The sequence below is a fragment of the Giraffa tippelskirchi genome, chromosome 5 (genome assembly GCF_054371585.1).
Source record: "Giraffa tippelskirchi isolate mGirTip1 chromosome 5, T2T-mGirTip1v1.2.pri, whole genome shotgun sequence".
NCBI classification, from domain to species: Eukaryota; Metazoa; Chordata; class Mammalia; order Artiodactyla; family Giraffidae; genus Giraffa; species Giraffa tippelskirchi.
The window spans coordinates 153,871,016-153,886,706 of NC_137279.1; the positions used below are offsets into that span (position 1 = coordinate 153,871,016).

General features: G+C 38.4%; 1 protein-coding gene across 21 annotated transcripts in view; it reads right to left on the minus strand.

Annotated features, from left to right (window-relative positions):
• The window catches only part of SGIP1 (SH3GL interacting endocytic adaptor 1), a 233,782-nt gene that overhangs the window by 39,740 nt on the left and 178,351 nt on the right, over window positions 1-15,691 (minus strand). The window lies entirely within an intron of this gene.

Below are 15,691 nucleotides of genomic sequence, written 5' to 3' on the forward strand. Positions count from 1 at the left end.
GAGTTGTCTTTGGTTGTACTCGTGAGAATGTAATTTCGAGTAGAAATGATCAGCTCATCTCAGGGTCGCCTCAGTTGAGCTGAGTATTTGAATGGATAGCCTCTCATGTGACTCAGTTTGAATCCTTATTGCCCCTTAAACATTTTTTTTTTTAAAAGATTCCATCTGATGCAGTAATAAAGTGAAAAGTTATTTGTACACAGACGATAAACTGTCACATACCAGCTATGCAATGGGAGGTAGAAGAAACTGCCAGATTCTTTGAAATCTAAGCCATAGTATTTTGAAAGATGGGACAAGTCAGATGAGTGAATTATGTATATGAAAGAATACATAACTTTGGTGTTAAAAATGTATCTGTCAACAACTTTTGGCTGACTTTTTAAAAAGTTGTTTACCTTTTAGCAATTTATAAATAAACTTGGGAATATGAATGCAGATAAAAGCCTGGAATTTTTGATGTGCCTCCAAACAAAACTATCAACATCAAAGAGAATAAAGAGGTCAAGATAATGAACATGTGGTATAAAAAGCAGCAAGTCACTATGGTATTAAACATAACTGCTGATGGACGGAAGTGATTTAGATTCATTTTTAATTCTGAAATTTAAATAAGTTTAGATTCAATTTCTAATGGTTATACTGAAGATAGCGGCTTGCAATTTGTCTGTTATAATTGGTTAGAAAAAATTCTTTTATTCATTTAATGAAGCTTACTTTGCACCAGAATATTGTTATTAAACCAATGGGGCATATCCCAATGGAGGAATACACACACACACAGACACGCACTTGTGATTTCAGTCTTTTTCTCTAACTTTATTGAGGTATAATTGCGAAATTAAATTGTAAGATGTTTAATGTGTATGTGTGATGATCTGACCTACATATACATTGTGGGAGGATTTCTCCCATCTAGTTAATTCACACATCCATTACCTCATGTATGTTTCTTTCTTTCGTCCCTTCCTCCCTCCCTCCTTCCTTCCTTCCTTCCTTTCCTTCTTTTATGAGAACATTTAAGTTCTACTCTCTCAGCAAATTTCAGTTGTATAATACACTGCCATCAACTATAGTCACTATGTTTTATGTTAGCTTCTCATGCTTCCATGGTGGCTCAGTGGTAAAGAATTCACCTGCAATGCAGGAGACATGGGTTCGATCCCTGGGTCAGGGAAGAGCCCCTGGAGAAGGAAATAGCAGCCCACTTCATTATTCTTGCCTGGGAAATCCCACGGACAGAAGAGCCTGGTGGGCTACAGTCCAGGGGTCGCAAAGAGTTGGACACAACCAAGAGACTAAACAACAACAACAAATACATTAGATCCTCAGACGACATTCATCTTGTAGTTGAAAGTTTGTACACTTTTACCAAATTCTCCCTATTTCCCCACACCCAGTCCCTGGCAACCACTTTTCTACTCTCTGTTTCTATGAATCTGACTTTCTTTTCTAGATTCCGCGTACAAATGGTAGCATGTAGTATTCGTCTTTCTCTGTCTGGCTTATGTCACAGCACAATGTACTCAAAATCCACCCAAGTTGTTGCAAATAGCAGGATACCCTTCATTCTCCGTATTTATTCTTTTATCTATACTTCTCCATATTGTTTGAATTTTAAAAAGTAACTGAAAGAAAGTGAAGTCACTCAGTCGTGTCCGACTCTTTGTGACCCCATGGACTGTGGCCTATCAGGCTCCGCCATCCATGGAATTTTCCAGGCAAGAGTACTGGAGTGGGTTGCCATTTCCTTCTCCAGGGGATCTTCTTGACCCAGGGATCAAACTGGGGTCTCCCACATAGCAGGCAAACAGCTTTACAGTCGGATCCACCAGGGAAGCCCTAAGATGGACTCGTCTGGGATTACATCAATTTCATGCTTATGTCAATTTCGTGCTTGCATCAATTTCATGATCAGAATAAAACAAACTGTGAGCTATTTTCAAATGCAATTTAATGGTATGGGGGACATTATCATATGTAAAAGTAGGAAAATGCATACTTATACACTGTATGAAAATATAAATTACATACACACAGTCACCTACACTTGAAAAATCTTAGAAATAAAATATACCAAAATAGTGGTTATCTAAGGTTATTAGATTATAGATTATTTTATTTTTTATATCTTTCTGTTTTTCTATAATGAGTATGCCTAATGATAGTGTGGCAAAAATTTTATAGATAGAAGCAGTGGTGCATATAGAGAATGGAATATCACTCAGCCATAAAAAGAATGAAATGATGCCATTTGCAGCCACACGGATGGACCTAGAGATTGTCATACTGAGGGAAGTAAACCAGATAGAGAAAGACAAACATAAAATATTGCTTATAAGTGAATCTAAAAAAATTGATACAAATGAACTTATTTACAAAATGGAAACAGACTCACAGATTTAAAGAATGACTTAGAGTTACCAGGGGGAAGGGTGGGGGAAGGATTAGATTGGGAGTTTGGGACTGACATGTATGCACTGCTATAACCAACTCCTATAACCCACAAGGACCTACTGTATAACAGAGGGAACTCTGCTCAATACTCTACAATAATCTAAATGGGAAAAGAATTTGAAAAAGAATAGATACATGTATATGTATAACTGAATCCCTTTGCTGTACATCTGAAATGAACACAACATTGTCAATCAATTATACTCCAATGTAACACAAAAACTAAGAAAAATACATTGAGAGTTACGCTAGTGTCTTAAATAATGCTGAGGTTTCCACATTTCTCCTTTATTATTTGAGTGGTTTCTGTTCTTACAGTTAAAAAGTGGATGCTGGTAATTTTGAATTACAAAGTTATTTCCCTAGGAGGTTGATATTTAGGAATGGAGAGGCATAAAGAATGCTGTTGGTCCTAGTCTGACTGCCTGAAAGCCTGCTATTTGAGCTGCCAGTTTCCTGGCGAACGGGCTATGAGCAGCATCCATAAAAGGCGAAATCTAGGAAAGGATAACAACATTAAATAACTCATTCTTCCTCTTCCTGGACTCACCCTCTACGATGACGACTACAACTCCTGAAAGTCACCAAAACATCCTTGAAAAATTAACCTCACCCAAACCTTTGGTGTTTTCTCAGAGGCACAGTTCAAACCTCTAAATCAAATCTTAGGGGAAGCAACACTACAGTTACTTGGAATATAAGACTGGAAACACAATTGTGAATCACACACACTGTGTGAATGTGTGCCAGCAAAGAAACCCCAAGGCCATATTTCCACATATCCTGGTGACTTAGAGCAGCAGAACCAGCAGAAGAAGAACAAGTCCATGAAGGTTCCTGTCTGTTGGAAGTATATGCTGTACCAGAAATTATTACCACATACATGTTGCAAAATAGTCCAAGGTACAAAAAGGTTAAAATAGCTTAAACTCAATGACTTCTCTTAATGTCCCCGAATCTATTTTTGATTTAATAAATAAAGCAATGAATGCAAAATTCTTAGCACATATTAAGTATTTATTTAATGGTAGTTATTATTTTAAGAAATGATTGCATGTATATAGTACTGAATAGTTTATAAAGGCCTTTCACAAGTAATTGACTAAATCTGTTAGGGGTATATATGGTATTGATGAAATATATTTATTCCACACATATATATATATATATATATATATATATAAGTTCTTAGAAATGAGAAATTCTTCTGAGTTTTGAAATCACTTCTTTGAATCCCTTTTTCATTCATGTGTTAGCTCTCACTGAAGTGGATAATCAGAGGTCCTCCTCTCTGTCTGGGGGAGTCAGAGTCAGGAGTACAATGCGTGGGCTGCCTCCATCTGTGGAGTGTGTCTTAGAAGACACACAACAAAAAGCTATCACACAATCTATTATGTGTAAAATAAGCTTCAAGGATATATTGTACAACATGAGGAATATAGATAATGTTTTATAATAACTATAAATGGAGTATAACCTTTAAAAATTGTGAATTATTATATTTCACACCTGTAACTTAAATAATATTGTGTGTCAACTATGCTTCAATTTTAAAAAACCTATCGCACAATGAAGGCTTCACCATGCAAAGGAAAAACAGATCCCTCTGGTGATTCTTAGCTTCTCCATTCTTTTCTTAGGAAGTTTGAAATCACTTGTCAAATCTGCTGAAATGCCTTGATTTACAAATTCTTGAATAAGAGAGATGGTAACAGATTTTCTTCCAACATCTCTCATCAGCATGAACACAGCACCCCAAGGAGTGTTATCAGCAGGCAGATCATTAGTCTCAACAACTTCGCTTTAATGATGGGCTCTGGTGGAGGCTGGTGGAGGCGGGGGTGGGGGGTGAGTGTACTGCAGGGAGGAGGCTTTCTGCTTCCAAATCATTCTGCCGCAGCACACATAGGGCAAGAAAGACTGCTCATTGTCCCTGCTGACAAAGGGGTGGGGGGGGGCCGTGTAGCAACTCACAGTAGATGGAGTTGCCAGATGTTTTATGTGAGAGAAAACTAGAATGCAACAACCCGATCTTCTCCAAAGTAGGCAATAACCAAACAAAACAGTCCAGGGAAGTGGGAATTTGGACAAGGGTGTTAAGAGTTAATCACTATTGAGCACTTTGTGAGCACTGACCTCGTACTTGACTATTGAATCTTGACTGCAAGCACTACAACTCTATGAAACATGTTACTATTTTCTAGTAATACCATTACCATCCCAAATAGCCAGAGAAGGATACTAAGACTTAGGTTAAGTAGCTTCCCTAAAGTCACATCATTGTTGTTGTTCAGTTGCTAAGCCGTGTCTGATTCTTTGCAATCCCATGGACTGCAGTGTGCCAGGCTTCCCTGTCCTTTACTATCTCCTGGAATTTGCTCAAACTCATGTGCATTGAGTTGGTGCTGCTATCCAACCATCTCATCCTCTGTCGCCCCCCGCTACTCCTGTCTTCAATCTTTCCCAGCATCAGGGTATTTTTTCATTGAGTTGGCTCTTTGCACCAGGTGGCCAAAATATTGGTGCTTCAGCTTCAGCATCAGTCCTTCCAATGAATATTCAGGGTTGATTTCCTTCAGGGTTGACTGGTTTGATCTCCTTGCTGTCCAAGAGACTCTCAAGAATCTTCTCCAGCACCACAATTTGAAAGCATCATTTCTTCAGCACTCACCTTTCTTTATGGTCCGAATCTCACGTCCATACATGACTACTGGAAAAACCAGAGCTTTGATTATATGGACCTTTGTGGGCAAAGTGATATCTCTGCTTTTTAATATGCTGTCTAGGTTTGTCATAGCTTGTCTTCCAAGGAGCAAGTGTCTTTTAATTCATGGCTGCAGTCACCATCTGTAGTGATCTTGGTGCCCAAGAAAATAAAATCTGTCACTGTTTCCACTTTTTCCCCTTCTGTTTGACATGAAGTGATGGGGCCAGATGCCATAATCTTAGTTTTTTGAAAGCTGATTTTTAAGACAGCTTTTTCACATCATGCTGAAACTATAACTTAGACCCAGAAGGCTAATTCTAAAGCCAATGCGTGTGCACACAGAGACACACACACATTCTCTAAGTATATATGTATTCCACCTATTTTTTCTATCTATACAAATACGTGTGTGTAGGCATTTGTGTGTACTGAGAGTAAACTCATATAAATTAACTGGGAACTCTTATTCTAGCTTTAATATCTAGGATAATACCCAATACACTTTTAGGTTAACATTTACATGTTACATAAGATTTTTTATTAGAACTCTAACTCGGCAACATTTTATCTTTCTTCAAAGCAGACTCCTTGTAGCCTAAAAGTCATGCCTTCTTCTTCCTCTGGAAGCTCTCCCTAGCTTCTAGGCCAGGTCATCTTTCTTCTGGGTGCCTCCAAAACCCTGTATCTCCTGAATTATAATGATCTCCATGCATGTTATTGTAACAACTTGCTTAACATCTGGCTTCTACATTCCATGAAGGTGGAGATGTGTCTTGTTCTTGACTGTAACCACAGTATCTTTCATAGTACTGAGGTCACAGTAGGGACTCAGTAATTACTTGCTGACTGAATGAATATAGCCAAAACAATATTTGTTCCTATAGCAATTATCAAGGCTATGTTCTACAGGTTTGTTCATTGTTCTTCCTATCAGGTATCTACCTGTTGTAGAATTAGTAAGCATGGTAAACCTTAGCATTTTGCTATGAATCCATCATAATCAATTTTGTGCACATCCATATAAACATATGAAGACAGTCCTAATTCCTGCTAAAGAATATTAACTATGAGTGTGTCTAGACACAGTGCAGCTACTATGAGGAGTATTTCAGAAACTCTATTATATCATAACAAGCAACTAATTCCTTCTTTTGAACATAATTTATATGTCTATAAGTTCACTGTGGGGATAGGCAGGGAACGTCAAATTTTTTTTGCAAGAGCTCCTATTTTATGGAAAAAGAAAACTGAAGTGTCCTATTTAAAAACCCAATTTTATTTCTATTTGTAAACCAAGAAATGCAAAATTTGTTACTCAATTATTTGTAAAGTTTATATAAATTATTACTTTTTTGTTTGATGGACACGACAAATATTAATAATTTCTTCAGTCTCATATGATGTTCAGTTTTCAGTGTTCATGTGTGTGTGTTGGGAGGAAAAGATAGAAGATTATAAGACAGATGAGAAGATTGGACAAAAGGCATGGACAGGCAACAGCCAGGGAAAAGAGGCAGTATGTCACATCTATGTTAACTTGCATTTGCTATAATGGCCTTCAAGAAGATGATATGTTCCTTCCAGGCTTGGTATCTGCGATTTTTCTGTTAGTTAAGTTAATGGTCAGGTCATACTCAGGGCGCAGCCCGGTGAGCTAGTTAGGCGCACCCTCTTCCACGTTCCTTGCTTCCTGAACAACTGAGAGAAAACAGATCAGGAAAAGATCTAGGTACTTAATATATAGCACAAAAATATATCCATTAAATACTGTGCATTCAAAATCAATCATTAATATTTGTGTGGCTATTGACAGAAAAGATACAATGGAGCAAATTCCAAGTTCCGACGCATTCTTTTTCCCATATGGCTCCTATGACATAGGTTTGTCCCAAGGCTGAGACCTCACCTCCCTGGATTCAGCCCTCATCTCCAAACAAATAATTCCTACATTTCCACAGTCTGTCTACTCCTGGACTCGTATATAAGGGATGGTGTGCAGGACTTCAAAGCTGAGATGTCTCGGAAGCAGTCCATTCTTTCTGACCAAATCCAGGGCTCTTGGAGTCTCCTTTCTCCTGGTTTACAGCAGCATCCTTCTCCTTGTGTCTCAGAATTGGAAGTATTCACTTACTTTCCACAACCTGTGCATGCGTGCTCAGTTGCTTCCGTCGTATCTGACTTTTGCGACTCTGTGGACTGTAGCCCACCAGCCTCCTCTATCCATGGGATTCTCCAAGCAAGAATACTGAAGTGGGTTGCCATGCCCTTCTCCAGGGGATCTTCCTGACCCAGGAATTGAAGCTGCATCTCTTACATCTCCTGCATTGGCAGGTGGGTTATTTACCACTAGTGCCACCTGGGAAGCCCCTTTGCACAACCAATTAGATGTCAAATGTTTCTATCCCTATGGCTTTTTTCAAATATCTCGATGAAAACAGTACTGTCGCTTCTTTACTACTTATCCTGAATTATTCAATAAAACCCCAAATTTCTCTAATCCTTAAAATCAGAGATGATCCTACCATTCTCAAAAATTTCTCAAGGTTCCACCTTGCATAAAGATTGTAATCAAATCCCTTCTTTCAGTATTTAAAGTCTTTTGGAATATGAGCTCTAGTTGGTCTTTTTCAAGATCATTTCTTAAAACATGCCTGGCCTCTCCCAGTGTTTATTGAATGTAACATGGATGTAATTCCTGGGTGAAACATGGATATCATCCCTGAGAATAACATGGATTTCACTCACCTTAACAACTTTGCTCAAATCATTCTTTAAATTGGAACAGTCTTCGGTATCTGAAGTCCTCCTTGCCCCATACTGTCAGTCAGATCAAAGTCCCTGTGTCTCTTAAGAAGCTTTCCCAGATTCTTCCCAGTTAAAAGTTTATCCATTATTTATACATTTCCAGCATGTTTTTATAATTCTATTATGGCATTCACTACAGTGAGTCTGATGGGGATACGAAAGGAAACTCCTGGCCTTAGTCGCTCCCAAAGCCCCAAGCGGTCACTTTAGAGATCAGGAAAATGCCAGAAATAAGAAACAAATGCATGTTAGGCACAGAACTTTCTTGGCCCTTTGCCTTAATTCTCCTCATTCAGTTTGAATGCAAACTCAAAGTACGAAAAATAAAAACATTTCAGGGCAGTGAAGTCATAAAAAGACATGAAGGAGTATTAAAATCATATTATTAAGTGAAAGAAGCCAATCTGAAAAAGGCTACACACTATATGATTCCAACACTATGACATTCTGGAAAAAGAATAACTATGGAACTAGTAAAAAGATCAGTGGTTGCCAGGGGTTGGGGGACTGGGAAAGAATGAATGGACAGAGCACAGAGGATTTATTTTTAGGGCAGTGAAAAACACTCTGGATATCAAAATTAAAGATACATTTGTCCAAACCAGTGGAATACACAATACCAAGAGTAAACCCTAATGTACACTATGGACTTTAGGTGATTACGCTGTGTCAGTGTAGGTTCATCCATTGTAACAAACGTCCCACTTGGGTGAGGAAGGTTGTGTGGGGGCAGGGGATGAATTGGAAATCCTGGTTCCTTCCCCACAATTTTACTGCGAACATAGAACTGCTCTAAAACATAAAGTCTAAATAAACACAAAACCAAATCAAAAAGCCTTTCATATTGTGCAGTATGTTAAAAAACAAACAAACAAAAATCTCTCTTACTTGATTTTCCTAATTATCTGGCTAGGTGGGTATTATAGCTTCCACAAAACTGAAACTCAGAGACATTAAATTCCCAAGATCACATTATTTTTGAGTGGCACAGTGAAGATTTGAACATTACAGTGGTTAGCAGTATCGGTTTTATAACATAACACTAACTCCCCTTGAATGGATTTACCCACTGACTAGCTGTGTTATTTGGGGGAAGTCACCTAAATTTTCAGTGTCTCTTGTTACTCATCAGTAAAATGTGAATAATATTTTAAAATGTGAATCTACACAGTTGCTGTATGGATTGTATGAATTTATGGCCAGGGAGTAATTAGCAGTAATTAGCCCTCCATGGTAAGGGCTCATCATGATATTTCATTAGCAGTGTCGGTATCAGCTGCAGTACTCTGCACATGCTTAACCCAAATAAAATCATCTTTTCACCAACTAGGTACCCTGTGCTTGGTGACTTGAGATAGAAGCTGCTAACTACTCTTAAGCTTTCCCACAGGTATTTAATTGGATATAATTCTTATATGAATTTTGTACATTCATGTCATCTCTAGCAACCCATTCACATCACTTGGCTTGGACACAAGGGCTAAAACAGAGAGCACTTTGATATGATGGTAAGAAACACATATTTGGTCTTTGTTCCAGTTCCTGGCACAGAGCTCCTCAAACTCTTGTGATTTCTTGAGTGTAAGTGTTGAGTGGGGGTTGTTATTCCTAAAAAAGCCTCTTTCAAGCATACTTGAGTTTCTACTAATGAGGTGACTCTTGGAGGATGGAGGCTGGTTGGTTAGAGGACTGGAACTTTCTGTTCCAGCCCCCAATCTCGGGGAGAGGAGAGAGCCTGGACATTGACTTAATCACAACAGTCAATGATTCACACAACTGTGCCTACATAATAAACCTCTGAAACAATGAGGCATGGAGAGCACCTGTGTTGATGTACAAATCAATGTACTGGAAGGACACACACCCATGAGCGTTCCATGTCCCCTTCTCTCAGACTTGGTCCTCATCATTTCTTTCATTTGTCTGGCCTGCATTGTATCCTCTAGAATAAACAAGTAATAGAAAGTAAACCACTTTCCTGAGTTCTGTGAGTTGTCCTAGCAAATTATTGAACCCCAGGAGATGGTTATGGGGAACACTCAATTTATAGGTGGTACATCAGAAGTACAGACTTGAGACTTGTGACTGGTATGTGAAGTGAGGGGACAGGCTGGTGGGGCTGAGCCTTAATCTGTGGGGTCTGCCTGACTCCAGGTAGTTAGTGCTCAAACTGTTTAGTGTGAAGGGAAACACCCTATATGGTTGGTGTCAGGAGTGAGAAGAATAAAGAAAGAGGCTTCTCTTTCACTGACTTTCTAGTCTCTCTCCAGCATGAGAGTCATACACTAAACTTAAATGAGACAAGGCACCTGCCTCAAAGAACAGGAAGTCAAGGGAAATATCAGTACGTTAGTCAATCCCAGAGAATTTCAGAACCACTAATTCCTTGTGAAGAGGTCAAGTGAATCCCTTTTTAAAAAAATATTTTACTAGTTTTGTTTTTGAAAACTAATGCTCAGAACCAGCATTGTGAAAGTCCCTTAGTCGTGTCCCACTCTTGGCAACCCCATGGACTGTAGCCCACCAGCCTCCTCTGTCCATGGTATTCTCCAGGCAAGAATATAGGAGTGGGTTGCCACCCCCTTCTCCAGGGGATCTTCCCAACCCAAGGATTGAACCTAGGTCTCCCACATTGCAGGCAGATTCTTTACCATCTGAACCACCAGGGAACCAGCATTAGGTGTTATTTATTTATTTTTTGGCTGTGCAGCATGTCACATCTTAGTTCCTCAACCAGGGATTGAACCCACATCCCCTGCATTGGAAGTACGGGGTTTAACCACTGGATCATCAGGGAAGTCCCAAGATCCAGTGAATTCTGAAACCATCAGCAGACCTGCCTGGTAGAACATTTTATAGGTTTTGCTCCAATTAAATCTTCCTCACAGGTTTACGCTATTTTTTTTTAAACTCTCTGTGACCTTCAATTGTGAATAGAAAACATTTTACATTTCATACTCACATTGTAGTTTACATTAAAAAATTTGGAATAGCTAGGGAGGGCAGTTTTAATATTTTCAATGAAGATAGTCTTGTATCACTGCTTCTTATGTTTCTGTAATTTTCCCCAACTTGGTTGTACTTAACACTGTGTTTGTAGAGTTGAGTGCTCAGTAACTTTACTGATTGAGAAGGGCCTACAGTTGGGGTGGGGGGTGCTTCCCTGGTAGCTCAGATGGTAAAGAACCCACCTGCAATGCTGGAGACCTGGGATCGATCCCTGGATTGGGAAGATCCCCTGGAGGAGGGCATGGCAACCTACTCCAGTATTTTTGCCTGGAGAATCCCCATGGACAGAGGTGCCTGGTGAGCTACAGTCCATGGGGTCACAAAGAGTCGGACACGACTAAGCCGAGCACAGCAACAGTGGGGTGGGGGCAATTAGTGGACAATTCCCACTTAAAGAATATTGTGAATTTAGCAAAATGGCTCCTTCTCATAAAATTGCTTATGCCTTTCAAGTTTCCTTTCTCTAGTGACTCTTGGATGAATGAATTAATATCTGTTTGGTCATCTGTGAAAAATTTGACCTGTTTCTTACAGGATTACTATGTTAGGGGGAAGAAACTTGAGTGGTCCATGACTAAGATTATGTATTACGAACTATTAAGTAGGGATATTTAATAACCCACTGAAGGAGGTCAGAAGTTAAAATGTCCAAGAGTTGAGTTTTTCATAGAGACAACACAATTTCAAAGAGGAAAGTGTATCTCCCATTGTATAGATAGAAACATACTTTTCCTCCATGGGGTCTAATCTGGATAAACTTGAATGTAGGTTTGGCTGGTGGATTGAACGTGAGTGGGGTGGCCATAAGACTAGAGGTTTCAACAAGGTCAAAGATAATGTGCAGTCAGGGGACTGGGAAACTGGAAGGTTAGGAGAATTAGAGAAACCCACCAGCATCACCTATTTCAAGGGGCTGTCGCAAAAGCTAAGCGAGATATCACGGACATGGAGCAGAGCATCAGGCCAGGTCTCCAGCTAGGCAGCCTGCATTTCAATCTCTACTCTTCCTCTTCCTGGCTGAGTGATTCTCAAAAGTCACATAGGTTATCTGAATTGGAATTTCCTCATCCATGAGTTGTGCAGATGAAATGAGATATTATATTAAAAGTATTTTTCATGTAGTAAAGACTCAGGTATTAGTTATTATTATTCATTATTTTTATTACCTCAGTTCCTCCTCTTTAATTATTTTCAATCCCTATATGCTCCATTCTTCTTCCCTATTTTATTTCTTTTCTGTAGAACTTATTACCGTCTCCATGCTACATATTTTACTTATCTTCTTGTTTTTGATTTTCCACATTAAAACATAAGCTCTGCAGTGACTCGGAATTTTTTCTGTTTTGTTCCCTGTAGGGGAGTGCCTAGAACAGTGCTGGCACACAATAGTACTCAGCTAATTGAATGAAAGAATCATGCCTAGTATAGTTCTTATAATACAACAAGGGGGACAAATTGTTAGTTTTGAAATAGCTGAAATGATACTTTCTGGTAGGGGCCATTTCTTACATGTGGCCAGACATGCAGGTTACTGAGTGGAGGGAAAGTTTATTGGAACTGAAGTTGAAGAAGCCCTCGAGAGAGAATGTTGATGGATCATCCACATCGAATCTATGTGACAAAAGGAAGCTAGGGAGTGAGGTAGAGAAGAGGGTGAAAAGGGAGCTGCCAGTGTCCCTAAGCCTATAGACGAATGCAGGGGAAATGCTCTGTAGGTCAGTGTGAACAGCGATAAGTAAAAGGTGGAATGAGTAGATGGCCACTTTTCATAATGGGGAGAGGGGGGTGGAAGTTCTAATGGAGAGTTGGAAGAACTCATACAGCCCATAGAAGACTGATGAACTTTCCCTGGAGAGTGTTATAGGAGAAGTGATGGCCCCTGGAGAGAGTGGGGATGCAGTGAAGGCAACAGGTGGGCGAGTTTGGCAAACAGCCTGGGAGTGCTGAGTGACATTCCTGAGGGTGTGTGGGGAGTGAGACCAGGGAACAGGAGTAAGGAGTGGACTAGAGAGGAGAGTGAAAGTGGCTGTATGCACAGAGGAGAGAGGCGATCTTCAGAACAAGGATACAAGAATCTATGGTTGTAGGTTATAATTTTTTTTTTTCATGACCAGATACAAGATGATTTTGTAGTTAAATAAGCTAAACAAAGAGAGGGACAGCACATTTCTGGAAACATTTTGATGTTTGAATGCTCTAGGGAATTATTCAAATCGCTAGCTAATGGTCGCGTCTTCTACTTTTTATGGAATATCTTTCCTTCCTTTCATCTCAGAAGAAGACTTGATAGCTTCAGTAGGATATACTCCAGGATGCATGAATTTTAAAAGGTACTACCTTACGTAACCTTTACCTTTTTTTTAAGCTCAACTTCAATAGGTTAAAATTTCAGTGACAATTTTTTTTTGAGTGAAATTGTTTAAAACTAAACCATTAAGACAAGCTTTGGAACTCATGTGAGTTAGAACCATTGTCTAACACTTTTCTATCTCTCTTGTTAAGTTAAATTTAGAAGTGTGAAGTATCTCATGTTATTTCCAAATAAGTTCATAAAGTTCATTAGTTAGTTGATTGATTGGTAAGTGGCTCAAACACTCACTGGGTAACCACACTGCCCAGAGGCCTGTAAGAAAAACCAATGGATATGACAGGCTAAGGTTTTGAACATGATAAAACACTATTTAAATCCCAACAAATAATAACTTAAAAGTTATTTAAAACAAATGAATTTTTGACCTGGGAATCTTTGGTCCTCTTATACATTCCCCAAATAAAGAATTGAAGATAATGATAATTAACATTAATAATAACAAATATGGGTAAAGCCAGAGTGCCCTAGAAGAATATACTAGAAGTGCTATTCAATAAAATATGTTGAATGACCGTGTTTTTTTGTAGTTTAAAATTTGAGTAGGGGCACTATTCTCAAGGCAATTTAACAAGTCACTGTTTCTATGCCATTTTATCATCACAGCAGAAAATTTTAAAAAATCATTCAAGGTTGCATTAGCTAAAACCACCTGAGGCTAATTTACATAAACAATGAAAACAAGCCTTTTCCCATTCTTAAAACATAGCCACTCTTGTGTTATTTTTAGTTTCCGGGAGTAAGATATCCTCCTAAGTCTTCCCTTAAAGTTCACTGAAATGTACTTTAATTTGCATGAGCATTTCTTGATAGAAGAGTAGGACATATTCATGACATGACCTCTCCTATAGTCCCTTGAAAAACCTTGTTTATACTTTCAAACCTTGAGCAAAGTCCAAGATAAAGCTAACACAGAGCTGGAGATTTCAATTAATTTTTGTTCAACCTCTTCCCTTGTGTGACTTCTCTTGCCTCAAATTGAGATGTTTAAGGAATTTGGATTTTATTAATTAGAATAGCAATGTTACCAACTTTAGATACTCCAAGATCTACTAACAAATATTTTCTTTTCCTAAAATGAAAAAAAAAGTGGTTCACATTGTTATTCCACATGCTTATTAATACTTATGTTTGATTGATGATATATTTTAAAAACAAACAAGCCACCAATCAAAAGCTGTCTTTAGACTGAAATCTTACAAAAAGTCTATCTCTTGGATTTCTTTGGTTTAAAGAAATCCGAACCAAAATAAAAGCAAACCAGCCAATAGATACTCTAAAGCCAAAACAAACCGTACCAACAAAAAACGATGAAAGTTTTTTTGGAGCCCCAGACACTACTTGAAGGTTGCCAGTAGCACATGGCTTAATTTCCTGTTTAAAACAGGGTAAACTACAACCTTTAATGTGGTCAAGCTGAACCAGAGAAAGAGCCTTTATATGAGCAGGTATTGGCTGTATGTCAAGATCATCAACCTGTTCAATCATAATGTCTCCTGTGAGATGTGCTGATCAGTAAAAAGACACCTGGGCACTTTTACTCATCTAATTTGAAAAGAAAGTTTAGAAGGTCATAACTTTGTGGATTTTGCATCCTGGTTATTACAAAATTAATGACCTGAGGCAATGAAGGCTTCCAACGTCATGTGGAAAATATTCATCCTTCTCTAAAGATTGTCTATCCACCTGTTCTCTGCCTGAGCCAGGAGAGACATCAGTATTTGGGAAGCTTTGAATCCGACAATGTTTCCTGGTACTAGCCAAGCCACTCCAAGCTAAAGGGATCATCTTGCAAAGAAAAGTCACTGTGAAGAGAAAAATGTCATACCACACAAACTACTTGAGAATTTGTTCCAGTCATTCTAATATTTTAAATTATGCTAAAACACACACTTAACTTAGAAAAGTTCTTCTTGTTATCATGAAATACAAAGACCATATTTAGAATCAATTCTCGAGTGGAAATTTTGTTTGCCAACTTTTTATCCCAAGATAAACTTAGCTATTTAAAATTGTAGAAAGTAGAGGCTTAAGTGATAAATATGTATAAGATAGTACATTCGTTAAGTTTAATTACTTAATTTTTCCTATACCATTAGTTTAAACGGGTCATTTTATCAAATGCTTGGCTTGTTAAAATGAATTAGAATTTAAATATAAGACAGAAGAATGCTAATCCTTAATGCAGAAATAACATATTATCCAACATTGAGGTTAGATAACTGACATTACACTTATGTATGTTTTCTTTCGTCTTCTAAAATGGCAAGTCCAGTGGTAGTTGTCCATTTTACTAGTCATTCCAGTTACCATTTCCATATCAGAAGCTATAAATAGAACTTATG